Source organism: Eubalaena glacialis, chromosome 4, assembly GCF_028564815.1.
Source record: "Eubalaena glacialis isolate mEubGla1 chromosome 4, mEubGla1.1.hap2.+ XY, whole genome shotgun sequence".
Taxonomy (NCBI): Eukaryota; Metazoa; Chordata; class Mammalia; order Artiodactyla; family Balaenidae; genus Eubalaena; species Eubalaena glacialis.
Genome location: NC_083719.1, coordinates 64,349,700 through 64,370,665, shown reverse-complemented (window position 1 = coordinate 64,370,665; position 20,966 = coordinate 64,349,700). Strand labels below are relative to the sequence as shown.

Sequence of the window (20,966 nt, the reverse complement as noted above, 5' to 3'; positions counted from 1 at the left end):
CCTTGAAACCACTGTGCTAAGTGAAAGAAGCCAGTCACAAAGGACTACATATACATAATTCCATTTATATAAAATGTCCAGAATAGGCAAATCCATAGAGACAGAAAGTAAATTAGCAGTTGCCTAGGGCTGGGGGGTAGGGGATGGGAAATTAGGGGAAACTGAATTGTTCTAAAATTCACTGTGGGGATGAATGCAGCTGAAAACAAATACTAAAAATTTATCAGCATGCACTGCACTTCTGTTCCAAGTAAAGAATACTGATGATGTCATATTGAGGAGAAAACAATCATCTATGTAGATTATGATTTCAATCAGGGCATTTATACTTTTTCCGTATTTGCTGCCCTGCTATTGGTTATGCTACCCAAGCTCTGGAACTCCTGCCTCTATCTGTTAAGATGGTAAATTCTCCAGAGCCATTTCAACTGATGAAATGACCCAAATTAAATAGCTGCATATACCATCCTGTGGAAAAAGCCAGCCAAGAGAGCCACCTGCTTTAAAGGACAATACACTATTAAGATGTAAGAAATGAATCTGCTTCAAATGGTTTAACCAAGTAGTTAGGTGTCCAGTGGTTCTCATTCACAAGCCAGCTGGTGGAGTGTTGCTATTGGACTGGACGTGCAGCCTCCTGGCCTCACACCACACCCAAAACAGCCTCTTAGCTGTTTGCCCCACCTCTTACTCACAGAAAGTCCATGAACTTACTGGGAAATGGATCCCACTCCGTGATCAGTAGGTCAATCACTGCCCGGAAACAAAAGGGCGTGCAAGAAGTAACGTGCCAGGCCCTATCTGGTTTCAAATCAAGGAGGAGACCTGAAATCTAAGAACATCCAAAACTCAGTAGCTGAGCATTATTTTCTCTCCCCTGTTCAATGACAGGAAACTGCTCATTGTGTTTAGAGCTCAGCAGCAAATGAGAGCTTTATTCTGGCTACAGGCCTCAAATCATCCCAGAGAACCTTAAATGCTCTGAGGCTCTGACCAGCCTGCCTGCCAACATTAACGCAAACACAAGCACACATGTCAGCTCCCAGCTGTCATTTCACCAGCAGCTCTGCAGTAGGCACTCTACTTTCAGGCAGGAATTTTTAAACCGGAGGGTGGGGATGCATACACCCGGCACCCTGTTAGCACCACTGCTCTAAAGTTACATGAGCCCCTCTCTAGGCGAAGCCCCAACTGTTACCTCCAGGACTCTCTTCAAAGACCTAGGACAATGGTAAACATGTAGAAGGCTCAGCTCCCCACCGTTTGGGGAAGAAAATATAGGCCTCTTTTTCCTAAAATAATTGAGAAAAAGTAGATATTCTGTTTCTAACTATAGACCTAAGTCTATATAGTTCAGCCTCGTCACTGACCCTGTATTTCTATTTTGATGATTTCTATTTTGATGCCTGAAATCAAAACATACTGGTTTTATACAATTTTATTTGTCATTTATACCTCAATAAAGCTGAAAAATTGTTTGTTTTCATGAATAAACCTTAAGATACAAACCAATTTATTTTTCCTTTATTAAAAAAAAACCTAACCCTTTGTGATATTAAAAAAACTGAGATAGTTACTTTCCTCTGGCAGGTAATCAATTACTTTGACCAATTCACACCCACTGGACAGAGTTCAAGGGACTCTCATTAACAGTTTCCATCTGGTTTGAAGACATCAAAAAAGCAGCTCTTGTCCATAAGTGGACCAATGGTCAGAGTCAGGTCTGCCACGCTGCTTGCCAAAACTGTCATAATAAATGTACCATAATGCTGATAATTTATTGTTGGGGAAAATGATAATTCTATTATCAAATATTCCATTTCACTCTATCTAGTGAGATAACATCTTGCAAAATCCTGGAAAAAAATGGCTTAATAACAAAATTTCCAGGTCTACACAATGAATACTCTTATTTACATGATCTGGATATTCCACAGGAACTAATATATTTTAAAATCTAGACTGTTACTAAGTAAAGGTACACTAAGATTTTTTTTTTTTACTTCTTCCGAAGATGCAAATTTATCCAGCAGTAATTATAGTCCCTTCATTTTAATATCACATAATCACTTGTTTACAATGACAAAACTGCATCTTCTGAGTCACAGAAAATATTAAGAATGGATAGGTCACCACAAGATACTGTCCATATGTTCCTTAACTCTTCCTCAGTTATTGTTTTTTTTCCGTGATCAATCATTTAAAACAGGTAGCAAATGAATGGCATTTCAATAGCCACCTAACTATTTTAGTAAATACCTGGATCAAAACATAGTACTAAATCCAGTATCCAGAATATAAATGTGGGAAAGAAAAGCAAATAAATAATTAGATGTATTGCAGAGAAAAAATAAAGCCCTGAAAATGAAGTTGACAAATTTGATAACTACTCCCCCTCTATAAATAGGAAGAGTTGTTAAATGCTAAATATGCCACTTCTACTTCCTCCAACAAAGCAAAACTAGAAGGAAAAGTTGGTTGATATTCTTTTTGAAAACATACTTTCCACTGAATATATATAGTAGTTTGCCAACTGGACTACTGATGCAAAGCCATTTGCTAAAAACTACAGTGGTAACCAAATTATCTAATTCCACATATAGATGTGTCTTCATAGATAAACTGAACAGATGAACCCATTTCCAACCAAAATGAATGGACACTTTTCTCCCATTCCTAAGAGGCCACCAATTCTGTCACAGTTCAAGAGGACATGGAAGAAAAGACCCTGTTCAAACCAGCAGGTGAGGAGAAGCCCAGATTTCCCTTCGACCTAACACAGGTTTCTAAGTGCCTACCATACAGCCAAAACCATGCTGGGAACTGTTTGTCTATTAAGATGAGAAACTCTTTTTCTCAGCCCTCAAGGAGGTTACAATCCTACAGCAAAACAGAGGCAAGAAAACAAGTAAATAAATACAAATCAGGGTAAAATTAGGTGTCATGAGGTAGTTGCTCTGGCTTTTCAAAAAAGAACAGTACACGTATATGTCTGTGAAAGCCCTTTGGTCATCAAACATCCACATCATACCCTTTAATTGCCCAGCGGTAGCACCTGTGCTCAAGAAGGAGGGAATCCTTGACCCTCAGAGTACCAAGGAGCATCTCTGTGGTCCCAAAGGAATGAGGTCTGAGGGTACAAATAGACTAGATGTTTGTGTTCTCCCAAAATTCATATATTAAGTCCTAACGCCCAATGAGAAGAAATTAGGAGGCAGGGCCTTTGGGAGGTAATTAGGGCATGAGGGTGGAGTCCTCATGAACGAGATTAGTGCTCTTATAAAAAGAGACCCCAGAGAGATCATTCACTCTTTCCACCATGTGAGGACAGTGAGAAGATGGCCTTCTATAAACCAGGAAGCAGGCTCTCACCAGACACCCAATTGCCGGGGTCTTGATCTTGGATTTTCCAGCCTCCAGAACTGTGAGAAATAAATTTCTGTTGTTTATAAGCCACCCAGTCTGTGGTATTTTGTTATAGCGGCCACACAGACTAAGTCAGAGGGCCCTAAAATGGCAGTGAAAACTGAGATGCTCAAGTGTAAAAAGAATAAAACATACCAAGACTGCAGGGATACATTTTTCAGGGATACCAAGTAGTACACCTGAAAGCTGTGGGCTCCTGCAGTGAATCCAAATTTACACAGCAGAGAAGCCAAAAAAAGGCAGATAACTCCCCACTCGAGCCCATCATTAGCTCAGAGTATCTTATCCTTGATTAAAATTATACTAGAGAAGACCTGTGTAACAAAGGCCAGCTTCATTCACAAATCTAATAAAAAGGACTGCTGCTGGAAGGCTATCGACTGGGTTAACAATTCTATTTCCCAGGGGTGAAGACATAACAACAACAGAGAAAGAAAAACAGCCTGTTGGATCACAAATATCATCTCAATCTCTTTAGAACAGTGCTTCTTAACTAAGGCTGCACGCATCCTTAAGTCTGGTAGATATGCCCAATCTATTTAAACAGGAAATGAGAAAAATGTAAAATAACTGTGACAGCACTCACTGGTGCATCTCAGCCATGCAAACAAGTCACCTCCCTCACCACTCACGGGTTCTCATTTTTTCTTTTTTTTATTGAAGTATAGTTGATTTACAATGTCATGTTAGTTTCAGGTATACAGCACAGTGATTCAGTTATACACATAAATAAATAAATATATAAACACTATATATATATTCTTTTTCAGATTCTTTTCCCTTATAGGTTATAACAAAATTTTGAGTATAGTTCCCTGTACTACATAGTAGGTCCTTGTTGGTTATCTATTTTATATATAGTTGTGTGTTTATGTTAATCTCATTTTTGAAGCATCTAGCTCCACAGTTACAGAGGCTGCGAGGTGCAGCAGCAAGCAGCTGATGTCCAGTTAGGCATGTTGTCCTGGCTTTGCCTGTGGTCTTCTTGGTCTTGGCCAAGATGACAGTGTCAGGGCTGCAGCTCTGTTTGAATTCAGCTAGCCAACAACATCCCTGGTTGTAGTTATCTGTGCTTTTTATACCACGTTGAAGAAACCCAAATTGAACAAAGCCTTTCTTTGTTCAGTCATAACATGCAGATTGCACAGACCACCACCAAGACAATGTACCCTATGAAATCTGCTGCATTCAAACACCAGGCCCACGCCATCAGAGGTGGCTGCGTGGTTTTGACAATCCAGCACTGGGTAAAGTCAGATATGCCCTTGACACTTAAACTTTTACTAGGAAGAGTTCACTGCATCAATTAAGATACAACAGGAAACCAGTGGCACCCTCAGATTAGGATAATTTAGGGTACATTTACAAAACTGAGGAAGAGAGTGCAGTAACTGGGGTGCCAAAAACAGTGAGACTATCATCCCTCTCCAAGCCTTAAGGGACAAGGGGAGTTAGTATTTACCCAAATCAAAAAGGTAGGGAGCCTGCAAGGATGCTACCTTAAAACGAAAAGTGACCTTTAGTCGAAGTACGTAGCCAGACTGAGGCAATCTCACAGAGAGGGATCCAGCGGAATGCATATGCTAACTTAATTCTCCCCACTCCTGCCTGTCGACTGAAAAAAAAAAAACCCACAAAAAAAAACCAATGCACAACCTAAAAGTTGAGAGTTATATTTTATTCAGGGATCTTACTGAGGACAATAGCCTGGGAAACAACCTCTCAGATAGCTCTGAGGAACTGTTCCAAAGAGGTAAGGGAGAGGCCAGGATATATAGGAGTTTTTGCTGAAAAAAAAATGTAGTCAAACATCAAAAGATTACTGCTAATCACAAAAAACAGATATCTCAATTGATGGTTTTAGTGCTTTTCTATGAATGGGAAGATGCAAGAGTCTGGTCTTATAAAAATTATTCCTTTTATATACATCTTAACTATCTAGCATCAGTATCCTGTTTTTCTCCATCCTGAATCCCCCTCAGGGTGCACTGTCGGGGACCAGCTGCTGGGGCTGATGGTTTGATAGTGGTCAACAGTCATTGTTTACTGAAATGGCAGGCAGTGTTCTTTGTCCACAAGCCTATCTCCTGTTGGGCTCCTTACTGCCTGAACCCAACCAGAAGTCACCAGGCATGGTAGTCTGTTGATTCAATGCATATAAGCAGAGAGTATAGGGTAAAGAAGAGTGGAAAGTGGGTGTACAAGGGTGGGCATAGAAGGTATTCTATGCAGCTCTCAATGGAAAAAACAAAAAGCAATACAGAAATCCAGGGAAGGGAAAATGCAAAAGAAGTTCATGATGCAAATATGAAACCCATTAAAATGCGGCCAAATGTGCTAAGTATATTGGAAAGAGAATTTATTTAAACTTATTTCTTTGTTTTTTATAAATTTATTTATTTGTTTGTTTTTGGCTGCGTTGGGTCTTCGTTGCTGCACGCAGGCTTTCTCTAGTTGCAGCGAGTGGGGACTACTCTTCGTTGCGGTGCGCGGGCTTCTCATTGTGGTGGCTTCTCTTTGTTGCTGTGGAGAATGGGCTCTAGGCGCATGGGCTTCAGTAGTTGTGGCACGCGGGCTCAGTAGTTGTGGCTCATGGGCTCTAGAGCACAGGGCCAGTAGTTGTGGCGCACAGGCTTAGTTGCTCCACAGCATGTGGAAGCTTCCCAGACCAGGGCTCGAACCCGTGTCCCCTGCATTGGCAGGCAGATTCTTAACCGCTGCACTACCAGGGAAGTCCTTATACTTATTTCTTGAAGACAAAGAAGTTGTGGCCCTGGTACCAGAGAGAAAGAAATCTAATCACAGTATAACTCTGTATACTGCAATAAAACCTACTTTCAGCTTTTGTCTCTCAAAAATCAACCTATATATAAAGCAGATGACTATTTAAATTTCAAATGAATAGTTTCAATCATAATAATTTTCACAGTAAAAATTGGGGGAGGAGAGCAGAAGGGCAGAAAACAGAGAATCAAGAGGTACTGTTAAAAGTTGGTGAAATAAGAAATAGAAATTTACAAATATCATTAAAAGTTATAAAATTGGAATATGGTAACCACTGTGGAAAGGTTACCTCAGGCCTTATTTGCCCAACACGTGAGCACTTTCCCCTGGGAATTTCAGCTTCTGGAAGAAATAGCTCAGCAAACATGATGTCTTCTTGTTCCAGTCATTCGAAACTCTCCTCCAGCACCAGTTCTTATGCTATGTTCCCACGGTCATCTTCCTATTTTAAAGATGCAGCTGTTCTCAATGGAGAGATAAAAGCTTTGACAACTTTAAAGGGAAATACTACCCAATTTTCTCCTGTGCTTTGAGTTTCACTTCTGTATGAACTACAGAAATTTTTGCATTTTGTGACAAAACAAATGAGTTCCATGATATGTGAAGCTATTGCTGTTTCAGCATTTCAGAATTCCCACTTTAGCCATCTTCCCTCGATAAATACACCAAGAAAGAAAAATGGTTGTCTGGGCCTCACTGAGATCATACTTTGTTGTTGTTTTGTTGTTGTTAGACTTAACTAAACAAATTTCTTGAGATTGATGTTGCTGTAAGAGGGGTTTGCTCTTGTATTCCGAAGTCTCTTCATTCTTGCCTTTAGTGAGAGTCAATAGTATCCTTAAGCGCAGAAAAGACCCTCCGTTTGATGAAGACATTGTAGTTTGCAGAGTCTGTGGAGAAGTCTGACCCACAAACTGGATGCCAGATGTCAGATGATGAAGTCAAATCTGACAGCTTCCGAAGAAGACTGACTTTGAGAAGGTAAATTAGTAAACCACCCTATCTGCACCTGCAGCTCCTCATAATCGAGGAAAACAGAATCTCCTTTTAACATCTCAAAGATGATTGTTTATAGAATTACAAAGAAAGTATTCTTGTGTTCATAAACATTACTCTGAAAGGTTTTTTGTAACATTGGCCAAGAATGTTTCAACTCGATTAATTGCCAATATAAGGGGAGTCTTTAGCTGTAAAATCTTTGTTAGCTAATTTTTATCATGTGCCTCATTTAAAATTTCATGTTCTTGCTAGAAAGAGGAAACTTCCTTCTTAGTTCACTTTACTGAACCCGTGTGCACCAAAGAAGTGAAACAAACACAGCTTTTCCCAAGTCTCCTGCAATTTCCTTCTGAATTTTCTTTAACACAAATTACGTTTTTAACATCAAAGGTCTAATTTAGCTGTTTTATAATGATCAGTGGTCCTCAACCTTTTTGGCACCAGGGACCGGTTTCGTGGAAGACAATTTTTCCACGGACGGGGTGCGGGGGATGGCTCAGGCGGTAATGCGAGCGATGGGGAGAGGCAGATGAAGCTTCCCTTGCTTGCCCGCCGCTCACCTCCTGCTGTGTGACCCGGTTCCTAACAGACCGCGGCCCTGGGGGTTGGAGACCCCGTAATATATGACTGAAACGAAAGTGAATCATATCAATTCACACATGTGCGTGTGTGCGCGCGCACACACACACACTCACTATGGCAAAGTAACTTAACTGGTCATGCCTGATCCCCAACCCTGAAATTTATCATTTATGCAGTTATTTTACATAAAGGACAGTCTACTGAGTCCAAGAATTGTAATTACTTTCTTCTTTAAACTGTTAGTCTACGGTATAAAATCAAGAATAAGCACTTAAGGTTCAAAGGTAAGCAACAGAGGCAATAAAAATAGTGATTTGACTAATAACTATCGGGAGGAGGGGAGAGACAGGGAAAGAGTAGAGGAGGTAAAGTAATGAGCGAAATCATCATCTCTCACTGCACAATGTCAACAGAAAACGTAGGGGAGCAAAACGTGTCACCCCAAAATGTCTTTGAAGACATTTGGCAATGCAGATTATTTTGAGGTGAAAACAATCAAGGCCCAAAAGACTCAGGAAAAAAACTTTGACCTTCCCCCTCACTGCCTAAAAGCATTTAGATAGAGGACCTGTTCCCAGAATAGAGCTTACCAGAGATACCTGCAAAGAATATGCGCTAGGGAAACTCAGCAGGGCCTAGAGACCAGAGTCCACTCTGCATCCCATTGTCTCCGTATAGTCCAGCAAACATTTATTTACCAAACAGTTGCTTTTCTATCTCCATGTGAACTGCCCTCCTCCCCTCTCAAGTCCCAAAGCACGACGCACAACATCCTCTTTTGTCTTTAGCTGAAGATGGGATAAAAGGTGAGGATTTCGGCCAGTTTGGCAAGTTACTCAGTTCTCCTGGGTCTCTCCCATGTATACATGTTACTAAACTTTTGTCTGATTTTCTCCTGTTAATCTGTCTTATGTCAATTTAATTCTTAGGCCAGCCAGAAGAACCTAGAAGGGTAGAGGGAAATTCCTTCCTCCCCAACAATACTGCCAAGAAACAGCGGTTTGTATATTAATTAAAACCTCCAGAAGCAGGAAAGGCAGACACAATTAAATGCTGTGGGCTCCTGAAGTGGGATTAGAAATGAGAAAGAGTGGGCGGTAGACTTGTCTTTTCATTTTAAATCTTTTTACACTACTCAGATCATTCTAACCGTGTGTGTACTTGGGTAAATATTAACTTGTATAAACATGTAAACACAAATATATAATAAAAACCCCAGGAGACTTTTTTGTAAAAAATTGAAATGCTGATTCTAAAATTTAAATGCTATACTCCATATATGATTCCATTTATATAAAATTCTACAATAGGCAAAGCTACAGTGACAAAAAATCATTAGAAATTGCCCGGAGCCAGGACTTCGGATGGGGATCTACCACAAACGGGCCCAAGTAAACTTTCTGGGGTGATAAAATACTCTATATTTTGATTGTAGTTGTGACTACACAATTGTATACATGTGCCCAAACTCATGGAAATGTATACTTTAAATGGATGAATTTTATTGTATATAAACTATACTCCAATTGAACTTTTTGAGAAATGTACTATTGTTTGAGAAGCTGGAGGAAAATCCACTATAATTCCCTCAGGAGAGTATATTCCCATGCTTGACTTCAAATCACAACATTTTTGTGGCACAGCTGATCTTCCTTCAAGCTATCACGTCAGTGAATACTAGCTAAGAGGGGGGTTTTTCACAAGAGAGCCTGTCACAGAGGCAAGGCCACAGTGCCATCTTGTCATTCATCTGTGAGATTTATGGATCAGAAATTGAATTTTCTCCAACACTATAAAGATGAAAGCAGCAAAAGAAATTTTATGAAGGTTTTATTTTTGTCCTGCAGTCCGAAAACTATTCTCAAAGGATTCATTAGGACAAGGACAACACAGACTCTCAGAAATCGGACAAAGCGGTCAGCTCACGTCTGCTTTATTTCCTCGGCTCTGCAATTTGATTGTCGCCACTTACTTAACGTGCCCGTCACTGCCCAGGGGCCCTTTATTCACTGAACTCTACCAGAGACCAGGTCCTGGGTTAAGCCCTGGAGCTACAGCAGTAAACCAGAGATAAGGTCCTGAGTGGAGACAACAGGAAGACAGAATTTCTTTACCTTGAGGAAAATCAAAGCATTTGTTTAGGAACGCGAAGTTATGGCAAGTGCTGAATGTCTTTTATTTTCCCCTCCCCGACTCCACTCTTCTTCACCCCGCTCTGTGTCCCTGGAAGCTGAGGTATACAGAAACCTTCCAGCCTTTTACTGGGTTTGGCCCATGGTGGCCACCATCCAGAGATGGGAGGGGGAAAGAGTGAAGCTGAGCTCAACTCTCTACCACGACTGGTTGCATCCCTCTACAGCTTTTGTCGAGTAGTTCCCCAAAGCTAATCTCTCCAGTTTCTATAACCACTTCCTCCCCTCATGCCTTCAGGCCTAGAAGTGCCAAGGGCTCCCTGCTCCAGCTAGCCCTGGGCACTGCACTATGCCCTGTTGGTTCCCAAAACCCTGCCTTGACCCTTGTAAGTGGTCTCTTTACTGACCGCCCCTCAATTACCCAGTGTGAGAATATCAGCTCTTACTTGCCAAGACCTAGGCTAATACAGAGGACTTTCAAGACAAAAGGAACCTTGACGATATATTTAAACCTCTCACTATACAAATTAGGCAACTGAGTGATCAGTAGCAGCCACTGGATTTAATCTATTTTGTATAAACTTTCCCTGAAATTAAAGTTGATGACGTTCTGCTAGAGAAAGCTTTAGTCACAAATTTTCTTCCCTTTTTAAGCAATTTAACTTAACATTTTTAAAAATATAGCTCCGTTGAGCAAAATAACGCTCGTGGAAGACTGCATAATGGATATGCATCCATCCATTTCTCCAGACTTGATCATTTTATCCCTGGAAGCAGTCAGAGAGCTGTATACTTAGACTTCGTCATTTGGGGCCCTTGTAAAAAGGTCTTCACTAAATTATGCATATATATACCATCAGCCTGTATCGAAGGACCTTTTGAAAAACAGTCCCACAAAACACTCTACCATTTATTTGAGGAATGCTGGTAAAAGCATAGTTTACTACACATACAACGTTCCCTTTATGAGGTGTTTCTTTCGAGTCTAAGCACAGGGAAAACTGCTGAGCCTTAATCTTAGGGCCACAGTGCATCTTATCACTGACTCAGGGAGTCTGGACGCTCTCAGCCAAATCTGTAGCTCGCTTCTAATTAGTGAATGGCATCTTTGAGGAAATGTTTTGTGTGCTGACCCTATTCCTAGCTTCTTTTCTTTCCATCTCCTTATATAATTTATTTTATTTTTAATCTCTGTGGGTGTATCTTTGTGGGCTGTGCAATAAACTGAATGCTTATGTCCCCCCACCCCAGAATCCATGTCAAAACCTAATCCCCAGTGTTATGGTACTTGGAGATGGGGTCTTTAAGAAATGATTAGGTCATGAAGGTGGAGCCTCATGAATGGGATTGGTGTCTTATAAAAGAGACCCCAAATTGCTCCCTCACCCCTTTGCCATGTGAGGACACAGCAAGAAGCTGGCCATCTGTGAAACAGGAAGTGGGTCTCACCAGACACCAAATCTGTCAGTGTGTTGATCTTGGACTTCCCAGCCCCCAGGACTGTGAGGAGTGAATTTCTGTCATTCATAAGCCACCCAATCTATGGTATTTTTGATACGTAAGCCCAAACAGACTAAGACAGGCTGTATCAAATTCTTTTTGAAATGAGGCAGAGATGAAGATAATTCAGAACAAACTTTCAAAAAAGGCTGAAAATAGTGACATGTATTTTTCCTCATGAAGCTTAGTCTATATTTTAAGCCTCCCTTAAAACCATCAAGAAGCCTGAAATGGGATGATCATCTTTATAACTTACTCTGAAGCTTATCCTAGAACCAATTCCTTCCTATTTTGTTGAAGTTTCTTCTCTCTTTCAAAGTAAGCCCCTGGCTGTACCTCCCTCTTATTCTCTTCTGCAAATTACAACGCTTGTCTTTGCTTTATTAACCAGAAACAAAGTGGAGCAGATACTAGATTACATTGGATGAACTTGCAGAAACCCTCAAGAAAGTCAATTCCCTGCGACATGTGTCTCACAGGCATGAAGGTCACGGGTGCTCCAGGGTGGGGCTGGGGAAACCATCCCTCCTGCAGCCTCAACACCAAAGGGAACATTCAGATCTAAGAAGCAGGGTCCTTCCAAGGACAGTACTGCCTTTACTGAGGGTCTTGGTCTCTCAGTCTCAATCAGTCTCTCTCTCTGTCTCTCTCTCAGCCTCTGTGTGTGTGTGTGTGTGTGCACGCGCGCACGCACGCGCACACATGCACGTGTGCAAAGAGTTCTATTCTCCCTGTTAAACGCAATGGGACTTCTCTGGTCCAGGATGCGGCTTAGGGGAGGGGTTGTGATGGAGAGGTTGGGAAGCAATGTGGCAGGTACTCGTGTGGAAGACTGTCTGCATTGTGAACATCCTAATAGGGATTTCCTCCCCGGACATCCTATCCTGAGAGTCACCCCCGTGTCTACAAGGTCCACCAGGCTTTAAATTTACCCATGGCAGCACTTAACTTATCTAAAGGCCTTCTGCCTCCAGAATTCACATCGAAGTTGTTAGACGGGTTAACAGACACCTTCTCTGGTAAAGTTTCTGTGTAAACTACAGGTGCTCAAAATATTTCTGTAAAATTTAAACATGCTTGTGGAATTTAAAAAGAAAAACATTTTCAAAATAAAAGCAACTATTTTGCTTTCATAGATAGTATCCTGGGAACACATTCGATAGTTGAAAAGGTTCTTCAAATGTGTATTAATACACATCTCAGTGATAGCAAAGCAAACAGACACACCAGAAATAGCTCTATTAATAAAATAAAATAAAATATAAAGGGGTGTGTAAGGTGGGACTTGGAGGTAAAACTGGAAAAAGGTAGAAAAGGTCCTATTGAGTGTGAGAACCCTGATGAGGTCTCCCTAAGCTTGTTAGAAATGCACAATCTAGGCCTTGACATGCTCTAGTCTGATTTACAAACTTCTCCAACCTGCAGAAGCACCATCACCTACCCAAGCTTATGCAGTTCACCCCGTGTGAACCTTCATGTAGTAAGAAGTCAGCACTTCTAACGTATGATGGCAATTTGAACTCCCCTCTTTCCCAGAGTCACACCAAGGAATGCCCACAGAATAGAGGTTAGAAGTCACCAGGATGAGGGACATGCCAGCCAGCCAGCCAGCCAGCAGCCACCCCACGGGAAGGGAAAATCTAGCTGGGAAGTAGGAAGAGCCAACAACGAAGAGAGGCCCAGAGTGTCAGGGAGCTCGGCGCTCAGGCTGGGGCGACAGGTGCGGGCCCTATGACTGGCTACACGACCTGCACAGGGCTGGCCTGGGGAGCAGAGCAGCGCCCTGACAAGCCCCCATCCCAGCCCCCACCAGGCTTGCACCTGGACCCACGGCCCTGCTCATTAAAACAGGGCCACTACCATGAAGAGCCGCTGGTGCAACCAGCCAGGGAACGGCAATGCCCCCAGCAGAGCGGAGCCCCAGCCTCAGAACTCTTTGGCCCAGCAATGGGGGTCCTAACTGCTGGTGGCTAGAGTTCCCTTCCCACTCCTTCCAGAGGCAGCAAGTGTACAGGAACAGTCAGGAGGATCCTCAGGACTCCGAGAACAGACTCTGAGTTGGCCATGAAACTGTGGGCGTGAAGGAGCTCACCTCCTTCCTACAGACCCTGGAAATCAAGCCACTATTAGACGATATAGTGTGCCTTTGTGCAATTTAGAAAGTGGCCCTCCAGCTGGACAGAAAAAGAAGAAAAAGCCCTCCGGCAGTCAAATCGGTTAGGGCCTTTTCTTTGGGCAATGGGAGCACTGAGCTTAGCAAATGGAAGGCACCTGTGTGCTAAGAAAATGGCCCTCCTTTCGCCAGGAAACACCGCTCCTGCTCAGCCCCCAGCACAAACAAGTGTGCAACAGACAGAGCCATCTGCCCTCCCCACCTTGGCAGCCTCTAAAGTTAGGCTGGAAGGGAGAGACTACATAAGCACAGGCATCCCAGAATCCAATAAACAATCCACACAAAGAACAGTATTCTAGAAGTGAGCGAATAGTTCCCAGAGGACTCATCCATCTCTCACATCTCATTATGACTCGTATTATAATTGCATTTTACACAATATGATTATATTGAGTTTTATAAACTGACTGATGGCATGATTAACTACAGCATAACTACACTGTATCGTGTTGGCAGTCATGGAATACATTTCAGAATACAAGAATATAATAAAGCCCAGGCTGCAAAAATGGAGCTGGGCGGGGAGTAGGGTAACTGCTCTGCTCATGGTCTGCTGCCATCCTCCCGTTCTCATTTGCTAACACGACGGGGCATTTTATGAAAACATTTTCCCACCACTCTACAGTAATAGCTCCAAACTGCAACAACATTATTAGTTGTGCCAATGATAAAGTTTGCTCCAACACAAAATTTCACACAGAGGAGTCTTTAAGGAACCCTCACTACAGTAGAATGTCTAAACTAAAAATGGCTGCCCAGAAGTGAGCAAAATCATGAAAAACATTTCCATAAGTATGTTTTTACTCAATTCTTTTAACATTCAGTTTCTTTAGGCCAGACTTTATACAGTAGACTTAACCTGATTTTAAGTATTGACACACACTAAGGGAGTTCCTTCTTTTAAAAAATAATAGTAATAATGTTCAACTTTCTGAGTCACAATTAATGTCACCTTAATTTTTTTCATGCCTGCAACAAGTCAATTTTATAATCGTGAAAGTAAATCATGTATATACAAACTACACATATTGTGTTAGATTTCATTTTTCTGTGTTTGTATGTACAAGCTATACATAGAGGTTAATATTGTTAAGCATTTTGCACATGTCTGCTCTCAACACTGTTATACCCCTGCATCAACCCTATGAACTGGATGTGACTTTCAGCCTCATTAAGAGATGAAAAACTGAAGCACAGAAAGGATAGACTGCTAATACGTAGCAAAGTCAGTATCTGAAGCCAGGCAGTATGTGTCTCTCTCAACTGCTATCAAATAAATGCAAACAGTATCCATCAGGGCCTGGACTATGTATACATCAACTAAGATTTCAAACACTTAACAATGATTTAATTCAGCAAGACTCTAACATTTAATAACAACCTTCACAGAATGGTACTAAGAACTCCAGATAACTTAAAAGAAAAATAAGATATTGGCCTTGGCTACAAGTACTTCGCAGAATAATAAAAAATAAAAATATATACATAAAGTGCATTTATTTCAAAGCTACATAGAAGTGGAGATGATAATGTGGTATAAATGAAATAAAGAGAAAGATGACAGATATAACAGGAAGCGCTGTGGAGGTGATCCCTAACATAGCTTTCTAAGGAACCACTGGATTGGCAGTGATGGAAGAAGGGAACTTCACACCATGATCAAAAACAGAGGCAAAAAGTAACAGGAGTGATGGAGGTGGCAGTTGGAGAACAGAGTATATGTCACGAAGTATTTCAAGTCATATGAAACTGTGATGAGCTATTTCACAGTGGTTTTCCTTTGACAAAGAATCTACATTTTACACTTATCACCATCATTATTCTGGCTTTATTCTCCTTTCGTCTCAGTGTTCCGGGGCAATACTCTTAGTTTTAAGTGAAACCATATCCCCGTGTTCCCTCCATGGTCTGCTTCCCACTAGCATACAACGATTTGCTCAAAAACAAACTAGCAGAGTAAACGAGTGATGTCACTACACAATGACCCACCACTTAACGTATTTGCAAAAATTGTCTTTGCCTGAAGCCAAAATAAAATGAGTGTTGAATTCAAATGACTTAGGATACTTGTCTGCTTATTTTAAAAGATGATGGAAAGGTCTACAGTCAACCAATATGTTTTATTTGGAGAGCTCCTGCCCGACTAGATGCTCAGCCCAGGGTAAATGGTTAGTCCCCAAGGATTTGTTGATCCAGTGGGAACCAAGTCAACAAAATGCCTGGCATACAGTCAGCACTCAGTAAATGGGAGCGCCCATTTCTTGAGCAATGTAGCTGAGCCATGGGAATTGAAGTAGAAGTCAAGAAGCAAAAGACAAATACAAAAGGCAAATCAGAGAGCTGAGAAGCACTGGACAGGGACCACTGGAAGGGTGTGGCAAACTCCCTGGCGGGGTCAGAGAGCTGGTCTTCCATGGAAGAGGAGGGCATCTGGCAGAACTAGGAAGCTGGAGAGCATTTCAAGCAGTGAACACAGTAAAGCACATGGCCTGTTAAAGAATGATGACCACCTCTGTGTGGCATGACTGGGGTCCAGAAATGAGGAGAGTGGGAGTAACTGGACCAGACCACCAACGGCTCCGGGGTCCTGCAAAGAAAGCAGGATTATCTAGCAGTTACAAGGAGCCAGGACAGACATTAAGCAGGAGAATAATCTGATCATACTGATTTAAAGAGAGAGGTGTGATGGTAATGTGGAGGATGGACTGGAAAGGAGGCATGGAGGTCACGAAGTGCAACTGAGGTAAGATAAGGGTCCGAATTCAAGTAGTGATGAGCGAGATAAAAGGATGGACTTCAACAAATACTGAGAGATTTCTCCCTGAAAAATATGTAGCTTAAGCTCCTAAGTTAGAGACTGTTGGATTTTCTTGTGTTCACAAAGCATGGGGCATGAGGCAATTCAGACTACTGCCTTTTGAATACAGGGATTAATTAATAATTCTACCATCCAGAACATTCCTCTCCTACTTTCCTTCTTTCAATAAACATCTAAAAGGCACTAACGACATGTCTTGTAATGGTAGCTAGGGATACAAAAGCAAGTAAGACACAGTTCTGGTGGTCAGGGAGCTCAGAGTTTAGTAGAACACAGACGGATGCATAGATAATAACCACAGTGATCCCAAAGCTGTAAGAAGTGTGTATGAGGTGGTAAGTGCACAGAGAATTACAAACTACCTGACTGGATGGAGCAGGTAACATTTGACTCCATTAATGTCTTAATAATCTAAAGAACCTATCACCAATTTTTTAATGATATACATACTGCCGTTGACTTATTTCCCATTAACTTAGCTGAAGCGATGGGTAAATTGTTTAAAATATATAATACCAGAATAGCACATGTAATAGATTCTATGAAACTTTGTTTAACATTGTGAATGTTAAAGGTAAATCCCATTTGTAGAGCTCTGCTTGCTAGCTGGGGTTCACCTATTAACTACTACGGTGAAAGTAATTTTCTTACATGTTCAACTGATTCTCAGGATTGAATTTCACCATGGAAATAAACAAAATGCCAAAAACTATCCAGACCTATTGGGGTCAGTCACACACTCCGTATTTGCCTGCCACAATTAAAAAAAAAAAAACAAAACTTTGCTTTGTAATAGCAATCACTTTAGGCTACTTTTGGTGACCTTAGTCCACTTTCAAACAATTTTTCCATTAACTGGCAGGAATTCCCATGGTACTCCACCCCCTCCACATCCTTCCTATGCTGGGTCACTTAAAAATAACGAGCCATGAAGCATTTTTAAATTTCAGGAAATTATTTTAGAGGAAAAATCACTGGCCATCACAATTGTGGTGAAGTGAAGACCCCAGGGTAGATCTCGGAAGGTTTTTAATTAAGAACTTTATTTTTTAGGTAAAGTAACTTATTTACTCCCTACCAATGACTACTTACCTTAATATCAAGACAATTTGTGTGCAATATGTGAGGAATCTGGGGGAAAATGCTTTTTATCTCATATCCCTCATTATGCGACAACAAAATCTATTTTTATGACTTCCTGTCCACATAAATATGCTCACTAAGAATTCTGAACTTTTTCAAGGAGCTATTTCATGCATTAGTTACAAAGTGATTAAGCAATTATTTTAATTAATTACATAAGATATACAAGTCTATTATAGAAAATTAGACCATATAGATAGGCATGAGGAAAATTAAGATAACCCAAAATTCCCCAAAGAGAATCAGTATGAACAATTAGAACCTATTTTCTTTCTTTCAGAATTTTTAAAGTACAAATTCATATATTTCTCTTTAAAATACTGATTGTCTATAAATACTTTTTAATAATTCATTGCCATCATTTATATTGGCAATATAATTATGTAGATATTCCATAATTTAAGTAATCAATCTTTATAGTGGGGCATCAAAAATTGTTTCCAATTTTTCTTCATTAAAGGCAATAATGAGCATAGTACTTAAATACACATCTTTGCACACTCATCCAATTGTCTCCTTAGGACAGAAGGCTAGAAGTGGAGTTGCTGAATCAGAGCAGGCATGATAAGGTCATGATTTTTATATCACAGGAAATATATAGCTCATAGATTGTTTAAAACATACATAATGAGAATAATAAGTGAATACCTGATTTAAAGTAAAATATAAAATAATAAATATATCTGTATTGGAAAAACACAAAGGAAAGTATGTATCTTTATTTAACGGTAAGCGTTTACATCTATTAAACTATAGCTTAGCTGTCAACAGAACACAAACCCTCAAACTAGAATATGCTTAGGGCTCTGTTTGCTAAACTTGTGCCCCAAGAGAAACCAACTAGGTTTATTTAAGAGACTCCTTAAAGAAAGAGCTCTCTGGGCAATAAATTTGGGTGCTATGCTATAGTCAGCACTATACAATAGAAATATAATGTGCACCTTAAATGCAAGCCACACATGTAATTTTAAATTTGCTAGTGGCCGCATGGAAAAAAAGGAAAGAGAAACAGGTGAAACTAATTTTAATAATACATTTTATCTGACCCAGTGTATCTAAAATATCCTTTCACCATCTGATCAAATAAAAAAAGAATTATTGAGATATTTTATGCTCTTCTTTTTGGTACCAAGTCTTCAAATTCCAGAATGTGTAAGTGCAAATATTTATGGCACATCTCAATTCAGTCTAGCTACATTCTAAGTGCTTAAAAGCCACATAGGACTGGTGGCTACCACAATGGATAGGCAAGCTTTTTCTGTAAAGGGTCAGATGGTAATTATTTTAGGCTTTGCAGGCCAAGAGGCAAAATCGAGGATATTGTGTAGGTACTTAAATAGCGCCTTTTGCCTGGGTGGCCCATCCAGGGTGGTGAGCAGCTTTGCACCCAGGTGCCCTCAACTGGAAACATTTTCAAGCTGAAAACAACTGGCCCAAAGGGGGACAGGGACACTGCTGACACTGTAACCTGGATTCCAGTGAGCCCCCGTCTCCTTCTGAGTACCCAGGTCGTTGCCACTTGGACAGGTGGCTAGAACAGAAGAGACTCAGCAGCTGAGATTCCTAGACAGAGGGTCCACCAACCGGTGCCCTGCATTTGCCACAGCGAAGACCCCAACGTGTTGGCAACCAAAGTAGGCCAGAGGGGGAACAGAGGCCCAGGGGCGTGCCACAGCTTGGTCTCTGCGGCTCACTGTGCCATCCTACCTTGGTTCTAGAATAGACTATCAAGTAAGGGAGAATTAACAAGGCCATTTGCATAGTAAAGATTCTGAGAAATCCTGTCATGAAGAAACCTGCTTCACTTTGGATAACTCAGCTTTCTCCCACACTTTTCTGGTGTGAATCCATTTTAACAAGTGATAAACACCAAGGCACACAAGTAGATATTTCTCATAACACATGGCTCTCTTTGAGAGATACTGCTCTGATCTAATTTTGTAAAGCCCTGTTTGATATCAGGAAAAATTCCTCACAGTAAACCTTATTAATAATAGAACCAAATTCCTAGGTTCTTTCTCAGGCTCCCATCTTTCCTTGTTCCATTTTCCACGAACACTATGCCAGATTGCCTTTTCAACTCTCCCCTGCCTCTCCCCTCCCCCCACTGGTGTCCCTCCAAGTCTCTCCACAACTTACAAGCAAATGAGTGTGGTCTGCCCCATCTGCTTTTCTGGTCTTGCCCAAATGTTACTCCCAGCTTGAACCTAAATGTCCCAGCTTAAGCCAAAGTGAACTTAGCTCTTCCTTCTTCCTACCAGTTAAACTTGGTTCCTCTGTCAAGGACCAAGGGCTTCAGATGTGCCTGCAACCCTCTCTGGCCACAAAGCCAGAAAGGTCTTCCTCGCCCCCTGAACACATACGGCCTTTAGTAAGCCTCACACATCCTCAGAGAACTCCTTCAAATACACCACCTACCCTCCCCTCTAGACAGGCAATTTCAGGATCAGGGACTAGACCTGAAACTTCATTCATAGGCCTCAAGTACAGTACTTTGCAGCAAATGCTCAAAACCTGCCTAGTGAAAAAAGGAAGGAATGAAGTGCCTGGGCTCTGATGCAGGGGGATCTGGCTTGTGAGCACATTCAGTCCTCCTAAAGACACCTGAGGTGAGAATATACATTCAAGCCTTCATGGGCAGAAAAGCCAGTCTAACCCTTGTCCTGACTTATCATTTTACAGCATGAGTCACATCACTGTAATGCCCCAGTGTGAGTGAATTAATTCATGGTCAAACTTCTATTTCCCTTTATGACACACTTTATCCTTTAAGTAATTGTTCTCTGAAGACAAATTTAATACATTGTAATTTTCCCACTGAAACTACAAGCTTTGTTTTAAAAAAGCACTTTTTAGAATGAGAAAGGAACTGTCTGGGATACCTCTTAAAGAGGACGTTAGTTACTAACGCACCAAAACACACACACACACACACACGTGCACTCACAAGCTTCAGTAACAACAAATACAGCTCTTGTTGTAAGAGTCTCTTTTCCATCTCAGCTGTACCACATGTACTGCTAAGAAGGCCATTTAAGAGTCTAACCAGTGTTTCGTAAATTTTTTCAAAGCTATCAGGAAGTACAGGTACCGTAATTTCCAAAGCAAATCATGACCTCATGACCTGAAAACCCATATGCTTTCATGGGACCATAGAGATAGAATATTTTAGATCAAGATTGTCCTAGAAAACTTGGAACCCATGCTGTGATATCAATTAAGCCAAACAGTATGAACAATAACAAAAACAAGTCTTAATAAAATCTAAAATAGCAGGGACTTCCCTGGTGGTCCAGTGGTTAAGACTTCGCCTCCCAGTGCAGGGGATGTGGGTTCGATCCCTGGTCAGGGAGCTAAGATCCCACATCCCTTTCAGCCAAAAAACCAAATCATAAAACAGAAGCAATAT

At 41.1% G+C, this 20,966-nt stretch overlaps 1 protein-coding gene across 1 annotated transcript in view; it reads right to left on the bottom strand.

Moving 5' to 3' along the window:
- RASGRF2 (Ras protein specific guanine nucleotide releasing factor 2) overlaps positions 1-20,966 on the bottom strand; it is a 224,169-nt gene that overhangs the window by 183,271 nt on the left and 19,932 nt on the right. The gene's annotated exons all lie outside the window — the stretch shown is intronic.